Raw genomic sequence first — 8,781 nt, forward strand, 5'->3', positions numbered from 1 at the left:
TGAGCATGCGTCGATGGACAAGGCTGGCCTCAGCGCGCATGCGGATGACGGAGGAGGAGGAGGAGGGAGAACGCAGCGGTTCCGGCTTAGTGCGCGTGCGCGTCTGTGGGGCGGCCCCTCTGTGGGAGTATAACACCGAGGGAGAGAAGGCGGTTACTGAGAGAGCAGGTTCGAGTCCCGCCTGTTCAGGTTCCAGTACCTAGGCTGGTTTCAGTGGCGTGGGGCGGAGGGGAGGAATTTCAAGGTTCTGGGCGGATAAATGCTGAGAACACAGGAATGAATCGAAATGGCATGAGCGCTGGAGACCTCCCCCTCTGTAATGGGAGACAGATTAAATCACACACGGAAAGGACCCAGGTCCGGTTAGACCTTGAAGCACGGCCAAGAGCACCCCAAGCAGAGGCAAGGGTCTAGACGGTCTCGCATTCAGAGTTTCCCCGAGGTGGAAGGTGAGGCAGCACCGATGGGCAGCTCAGATTCTGAAGGGATTTCGGGGCAGGGTCTATCGGGAGACGGGGACTGTGGGGAACCTCGGCGGCCGCAGCAGAGGAGGAGCCCAGGACGAAGGGTCGAAAATTCAATACTAGCCTGTGGCAGAGGCCCGAGCGCGCGGCCCACGGAGGGCGCATGCGCAGCGTCTCAGCGCGGGCGGGAGGTTACCTCGGGGACGAAAGTTGGCTCCAGAGAAGTGTTATTCATACGTATGTCGGCGAATGGGGGGGATTTGCCATTTTTCATTTGAAATCTCAAAGCGTTTTCTTATTTCTGTTTGAACAGGGAATACAGGTATATTCTGACAGGTTTCAAGCAGCCAATGGGGTACACGATAAAAGTAAGTCTCCTACTCTGGTTCCCATATTCCGGTCTAAAGCACCGGCTCCCAGTTTCCTTCTGGAACTACTGTTAAAGCATTGGCGTTAAGAGCTTGAGTTCCCATGAATGGGTGTTCACATATATGGCAGCCGACCTTAACCCTGTCTGCCCGTTTCTAAAATGAAGCTGGCATCAGAGTTAAATGGATGAAAGTTCCCAGAACAGTGCCTGGTGCATAGTAGCTCTGTGTGTCGTCATGTTTTGTGATTTATGATGGGAATGATAGTGACTGATTCTGAGCTGCTCTCTCCCCTCCAGGCCTCATCCCTGTGGCCATTTTCTCAGCACCTGTGCCAGGTGGAACTGTCTCCAGGCTGCCACGGGCTGGTTGAAAACACCAGTCACCCTAGTAGAGAGCCCTGTATAATGATTCTCCAAAGACTGTGAGTGTTTCCCAGAGACACACATGGCAACGAGGCCAGACACACATGACAATCAGGCCCCATGCATTCTGTTAGTCAGTGTCCCTCTTTAGGATCTTCATCTCGGTTAGGCGATTACCAGTTTTTCTTTCTTTCTTTCTTTTTCTTAAGATTTTATTTGTTTGACAGACAGAGATCACAAGTAGGCAGAGAGAGAGGAAGGGAAGCAGGCTCCCTACTGAGCAGAGAGCCTTCCGCCTGCAGGGCTCCATCTCAGGACTCTGGGATCATGGCCTGAGCAGAAGGCAGAGACTTTAACCCACTGCGCCACCCAGGCACCCCTGGTGATTACCAGTCTTTCATAACTAAATTTCTCAAAACCAGAACACCTCCATGCGGGTTTCACAACTCTGAGCAACCCTCAGGTGGAAATGACTTAAAAAGGAAAAAGAACGACACTGACATTGGGCCTACTGTGTACCAGGCTGTGTTTTATATACGTCACTACAACCTTTCCCCTCCCCATTTAACAGATGCAGAAAATGAGTCTGAGAAAGAGAAGGTCCTTAAAGAAGTCCACTAGCCAGGAAGCAGCAGGGCCTGGATTCAAATGCAAAACCGTTTCACCACAGAGAAAGCCCACATTTTTTCCCCTGACAACCGGCAGCCTGCCTAGTGGTGAGTCAGTGGTGCAAATAAGCACCCAGAGACCTGCCTTTTTTCTATATTAGTGACATGGTTGTGTGGATGTACCATGCTTTAACCATTTCCCTATTGATAAACATTTAGGCCGTTTCTGAACTTTAGCTCTCACGTTTGCTGCAGTTAATATTGTACCTCTGATGGTATGCATATGGTAGTATTATCAGGGATATCTTGTTTGAAAGTGGAATTGCTGGGTCCAGGCTACAAGCTTGGGAATGTTGAGAGCCATTGCCAAAGGATCCATTCATTTTTTCATTCACTTCTCTGTTCATTTAATTCATCCATCTACTGAATGAGTTATGGAAGTCTAGTCAGCTGCCAAGCATGGCTGTAGGCTAGAGATCCTACAGTGAATAGGAGAGAGCACCTGCCCTCTAATAGCAGATATTCTAGTAAAGCAAATGATGTCAGGTAGAAGAGAGTCAGGGTAGAGTAGAAATCAGGGTAAGGAAATTTCGAGTGACAGTGGTCAGAGAGTGACAGGTGGTCAGAGAGGGCTCTCTGAAGAGGTGACATTTGAGCAGAGGCCTGAAAAAAGGTACGGAAATGAGCCATGTGCAGATGCTGAAAAACAGTCAGTGGAAAGACCCCTGGAGGAAGCAGGAGTGGAGCCAGCTGTTCAGAGATTGTCAAGGTGACCAGGTGACTAGAGCGGAGCCAGGGGAAGAGAGGAAGAATTGTTTAGGAATGGAGCTATGGAGAGGGGCCAGGTTACACAGGGTCTTGTAGGCCATGGTAAGGGCTTTGGAAGTTACTTTTCAAGTGACAGGAAGCCATTGGAGGGCCACGAGCAAGGACCAGCATGTTGGAATGTTTGTTAAATGAAAATTTCTCTAGTGAACACCCCGAATTAATGACAGTGGTTGCTTGTGGGGAGGAGGGTCATAGACCCGTGGATCAGAGTTGTGAGGGCGACTGCTTAAGACTTCTGCATTTATGAGCCATGTGACTGTGTATGCACAAAATTGTTAAAGCAGGGCTGGTTGCTGTGGGGAGGATGGCCTGCAGCTGGGCAGGCGTGGACACAGGCCATGAGGAAACCCATGTCCCTGCCTGGACGGGAGATGATGGTGACTCAGGAAGAGGGTTGTGTGAGAGGAAGCATGAATCAGGGATGACTTAAAAGTTATCCTAAGGGTTTTGGGTTTGACCAACTGGATGAAGAGTGATGCTTTTTTATGAAGATGGGTTAAGAGTCATCTTGATGGGAAACTGACAAGCTTTGAACTTACTCTGAGATACTCACTAGATATCAAGTAAGGAGTGACAGTTTGGGGGAGAAGCTAGGATTTGTAGATACACAGTGTTTACTGATTTTATGAAATTTTATTTTGTTAAAAAATTTTTTTTGCGTTATGAAATTCTAAAAGCAAACACAAAAGTATTGTGGTGTAAAGAATTCTCACATATCCGTTACTCAGTATTGATAGTCATTTACGTTCTATTTCTGTTGTTCTGTTTTCCCCCTCCCACACATAAGCACAGTTTTTACTTGGAGTTCCCTTACTTTTTTAAAGCAAATCTCAGATGTCCTGTCATTTTATTTTTATTTATTTATTTATTTTTAAGATTTTATTTATTTATTTGACACAGAGATCACAAGTAGGCAGAGAGGCAGACGGGGGGGGCGGGAAGCGGGCTCTCTGCTCAGCAGGGAGCCCGATGCAGGACTTGATCCCAGGACCCTGAGATCATGACCTGAGCTGAAGGCAGAGGCATAACTCCCTGAGCCACCCAGGCGCCCTGTCCTGTCATTTTATTAGCAGCTCTACAAGTATGCTCCATTTGGAGCTTTTAGTGTGTAGATGATACTTAAAGCCCTGGGATTGGCCGAAACCATCCAGGTCGAGTAAATAGACAGAGTAGAGGTTAGGCCCTGGGCCTCCCGCTTCTAGGAATCAGGGGGAGGACCAGCACCCCAGAAAAGGGCTGACAGAGAGTAGGAACATCAGCAGAAGGGATGACCTGGAGCCAAGGGAACAAAGGGTTCCAAAGAGACGGTGATCAGCTGGGGACCAGATGTCTAGAGAAGTTGTTAGGGGGTAGGCATGGGGTCCACCATGAAGAAAACATGGCTTTTGGGGCACCTGGGTGGCTCAGTCGGTTAAGCTCTGCCCTCAGCTCAGGTCATGATCCCAGGGCCTTGGCTCCCAGCTCCCTGGGGGGTTCTCCCTCTCCTGATTCTCCCTCTCCCTCTGTCCCCCACCCCAATTTGTGCTCTCTCTTTCTCACTCTGTGTCTCTCTCAAATAGTAAATAAATAAATATATATATATATTTTTAAAAAAGCATGCTTTCTTTTTTGTCCCTGAGTCTAACTGTTAATGGAAACTTCTCAATATTGTAATACACATTCTGTGAGAAAAAGTTTATGAGTACTTTTCTTTCTTTCTTTTCTTTTTTTAAAGATTTTATTTATTTATTTGACAGAGAGAGAGATCACAAGTAGGCAGAGAGGAAGGCAGAGAGAGAGGGGGAAGCAGGCACCCTGCTGAGCAGAGAGCCCAATGCGATGCAGGGTTCTATCCCAGGACCCTGAGATCATGACCTGCGCCTAAGGCAGATGCTTAACTGACTGAGCCACCCAAGTACCCATGAGTACTTTTCTTCAGCTCTTTTTTGGTGAGATGAAGCTTAAGTATGGTCAAGTGCATAAAAGGCACAGACCTTAAGGGTACAGGTCAGTGAATTTTTACAAATCTGTATACTGATCTAACTACTAACTAGGTCAGGGTAGAGGTCATTTGTAGCACCCCAGACATTTGGTGCATTTTCCTGTCCGTTCCCCTGCCCCACATTGATCTGATTCTGGTCCTAGACAAGTTCTGGCTGCCCTTGAACTTCATATAAATGAAATCTTACAGCAGGTCTCCTGTGTGTCTGGTTTCCTTTGCTTTTTATGTGGGTGAAAATCTCCCATGTTCTATGAAACGGCAATTGGTTCTGTAAGAACTTACTTTAAAGATTTTTTTTAAATTTTATTTTTATTTTTATTTATTTGACAGAGAGATCACAAGTAGGCAGAGAGGCAGGCAGAGAGAGTGAGAGGGAAGCAGGCTCCCTGCCGAGCAGAGAGCCCGATGTGGGACTCGATCCCAGGACCCTGAGATCATGACCTGAGCCGAAGGCAGCGGCTTAAACCACTGAGCCACCCAGGCGCCCTGTGAGAACTTACTTTAAAGGATTTCTACATCCTGGTTGTTTTACAATATCTAAAATCTGAATTTGAATCCCAGATGTTTTGTAGTTCAGTGAATACACTGAACTTTAAACATAACACTGGATCTAAGGTGCTAAAAGTTCTAGTGGGTTTTGTTTTTTTTTTAAGATTTTATTTATTTATTACCAGACAGAGATCACAAGTAGGCAGGGAGGCAGGCAGAGAGAGAGGAGGAAGCAGGCTCCCCACAGAGCAGAGAGCCCAATGTGGGGCTCCATCCCAGGACCCTGGGATCATGACCTGAGCCAAAGGCAGAGGCTAGGCGCCCCTAGTGGAGTGTTTTTAAGGTGGGAGACGTTTCACCATGTTTGTACGCTTCGGAACCGGCTCCTTAAGGAGGTAGGGGGATTGCTGACAGAGGACAGGCGGAGAGAGGAATTAGACTTGAAGCGAAGAGGGGCCTGTTCACCCTGGTAAAAGAAAAAAGAAAGGAAAGCTGTGCCATCTGACATCCCTCCCAGATTGTAAAAACCACTCTCTTGCATCTTCTTTGTTGGCAGCTATTCCACTCAGCATAAAAGCTCAAGATGGGTCTACAGTCTGGTGTTGATGTAAATTGTAGGGCTTCCTTTGTGAACCATAATGAAGAAGTGAGTAAACGCTGGTGACGTTTGTTATAAGTGGATGGGGCAAGAGGGAGAGGACAGCGGCGGACAGCTACAACAAGGAATGTTGGGGAAGAGTGCAGGAGCAGCTGTGATACAGTGATTTTCTTTTTTAAGATTTTTTATTTTAAGATTTCTGTTTATTTATTGGTCAGGGAGAGAGCAGAAGCACGGAGAGCTACAGGCAGAACAGGCAGAGCAGGCAGAGGGAGAAGCAGGCTCCCTGTTGAGCAAGGAGCCCAGTGTGGGACTTGATCCCAGGACCTTGGGATCATGACCTGAGCCGAAGGCACTTAACCGACTGAGCCACGCAGGCATCCCGATACTGTGATTTGTAATCATATATTTGGTATGCATCCCATTTCTGGCTCATAGTACCTAAAACCATTGGAATTTTCTGTGGTAAGAGCGGTAGCTGTGTCTTTTGTGATGTTGATGAGGTGGCTTTTGTTTTTTGTGTTTTTTTTTTTTTTTTTTTTTTTTTTTTTTTTTGATGAGGTGGCTTTTGGAAAGTACCTGGGTAACCGAGAGCTGGGGGCTGATTGCCAGGGACCCAACCTTGTGATTAGAGATTAGAATACCCGGTCTGACCTTGGGCCTTCAGGGGCCAGGGAGAGGGGTGTGGAGGTTGAATCAGTTGCCAGTGTCCAGTGATTTCATTAATGATGACTATGTAATGAAGCCTCCATCAAAGGACAAAAAAAAAAAAACCCCAAACCGAAAAGGACAGGGTGGCGAGAGCCTGCAGGTTGGTGGGCATGCAGAGATGTGGGGAGAGTGGTGCCCCTGGAGAGGGCGTGGCAGCTCCCACCCTTCCCCATACCTTGCCTGGGTGTCTCTTCCCTCTGGCTCTTCCCAAGTTTTTTCCTGGCTTATAATAATTATTAATATATGGTATATGAGGAATCTCGTAAGTAAAATGTTTCTCTGAGTTCTGTGAGCTGCTCTAACAAATTAATTCAGCCCAAGGGGGCATTTGTTGGAACCTGCGATCTGTAGCTGGTTGGTCAGAAGCACAGGTGTCAACCTGGACTTGCCACTGGCATCTGAAGATTCAAGGGGGTGCAGTCCTGTAGGACTGAGCTCTTCACCTGTGGACTTGAACTCTGTCTCCATGTAGACAGTGTAGGTTGAAGTATAGGACACCCAGCCGGCAGCTGAGAATTGCTTGGTTTTTCGGGGGGGTGGGGTTGGGGAGACCAAATACTGGAATTGGGTGCAGAATCATTAGCAGCCAGGATGGGGTCGGGGGAGGCTGGAGGAGGGGTGGGGCCGGTCCCTAAACAGCCCCCCAGGTGAGACCTGTGGGTATAACACGATGGGATACTATTCGGCAGTGCAAAAGTGACCGGCCTGGGTGGAGCTCGTGGCCACTGTGCGGAGCCCAAGAAGCCAGTACACACCAGCATGTAGAGCAGGGTTCAGAGTTGGGCATGAGAGGTCAGGATGGTGGTTACTGGGGATGGAGGAGGATAGGGAGGGACGGGAGAGCTTTTAGGGGCCCGGAATTCTAGCTTGATTGTGGCGGCTGCTCAGGTGAATAAATTCGTAAAAATTCATTGAGGCTGCATTTAAAATGTGTGTGTTTTATGTAAAATGGGTTTCAATAAAAGAAAAAAAATGAGCTGAGCCAAGGAGCTAGGCTTTGACAGAAGAGCGGGTGGGGGCCACGGAAGAGTTTTGGGCCAGGGCCAGACCCGGTCATATCTGAATGTTGGGAGAGTCCTCAGGGTCTGGTGAGGTGGGTGCATGAGAGGGTCCAGGGTCTGCCTCAGCCTCAGCTCCTGACCGGCTTTTTAGCCCCGGTAAGCCCCCACCCCACCCCTTTCTGGGCCTCTTTTCCCCATCCAGTGCTCTCGTGGGAGTGGAGGCAAAACAAGCAGGGGAGGGAAGCCCAGAGCACAGTGAGACTGAGCCCCTTGACAGAGCTCTCTGATTCCTGCCTACAGTCCCAGCCCCTGGTGCAGGGCCTTCAGGAAGTGCAGATTTTATGAGGCGCAGTGCAGAAACTGCTGGGAGGGGGGCCTCAGGACCGATGCCCCGCTTTGGGGAATGAGTGCAGGTAGGCGGGGGCAGATGCAAGATGCTTCAGAGCAAATCTCCCATGTGTTCTCTTAGTTTCTTTCTCTCTCTCTCTCTCTTTTTTTTTTTAAAGATTTTATTTACTTATTTGACAGAGAGAGACAGGGCGAGAGAAAGAAACAAGCTGGCCGGGGGCGGGTTGTGGGAGAGGGAGAAGCAGACTTCCTTCCCACCAGGGAGCCCGATGTGGGGCTCAATCTCAGGACTCTGGGGTCATGACCTGAGCCGAAGGCAGACACTTAAAGACCGAGCCACCCAGGCACCCCGTTCTCTTAGTTTCTTAGTGAAGAGCCCCTTCTAACCAGTTCCTACCTCGTCTCAGCAGAAGCTACCGTGGTAGAAGGTGAGGAGTTTGGGCCACCCCAGGTCTTCAGTGTTTTCATTCAGTGATCTTCACTGAGGCCCTGCATGTGCCAGCCCTTGACACTGAAGACACAGTAGGGAACAAAAATGAAAATACGGTGCGGTGATCTCTGAGCTAATGAATGGGCCTCCTGGCTATGTGCTGGGGCTCTGGAGCCAAGCTGCCTGGGTCAGATCCCAGCCCTCCCTACCCAATCTGTACAGTGACTGTGGGCAGGTTTCTTAAATCTCTCTCTGCCTCGGTTACCTCGTACATAAAATGAGGCCACAATACCCACTTTGCCTCCTTTTAGAGATTTTATGAGGTCATTTATATATAAAGGGCTGAGCGTGGTGCTGGGCTCAAAAAATATTGTGATAGAGGGGCACCTGGGTGGTTCAGTTGGTTAAGTGTCTGCCTTCAGCTCAGGCCCTGATCCCAGGGTCCTAGGATCATGGGCTCCCTGCTCAGCAGGGGACCTGCTTCTCCCTCTCTCTTTGCCGTTCCCCCTGCTTATGCTGTCTCTCTCTGTCAAATAAATAAAATCTTTGAAAAAAATAATGTGATAGAGACAAGATTCATGGGACTGTGA

At 48.7% G+C, this 8,781-nt stretch overlaps 1 long non-coding RNA gene across 2 annotated transcripts; it reads left to right on the forward strand.

Annotated features, from left to right (window-relative positions):
• Window positions 1-138: 138 nt before the first annotated feature.
• LOC123931156 lies at window positions 139-7,994 on the forward strand. Of its 2 annotated transcripts, XR_006816231.1 has the most exons (5): window positions 139-449; window positions 778-832; window positions 1,769-1,913; window positions 5,660-6,204; window positions 6,263-7,994. It is a non-coding gene; the product is annotated as an uncharacterized LOC123931156 (long non-coding RNA). The 2 variants fall into 2 exon arrangements; XR_006816230.1 differs by having other exon boundaries at window positions 139-832.
• The last annotated feature ends 787 nt before the right edge of the window (window positions 7,995-8,781 follow it).

This window comes from Meles meles, chromosome 19, assembly GCF_922984935.1.
Source record: "Meles meles chromosome 19, mMelMel3.1 paternal haplotype, whole genome shotgun sequence".
Lineage (NCBI taxonomy): Eukaryota > Metazoa > Chordata > Mammalia > Carnivora > Mustelidae > Meles > Meles meles.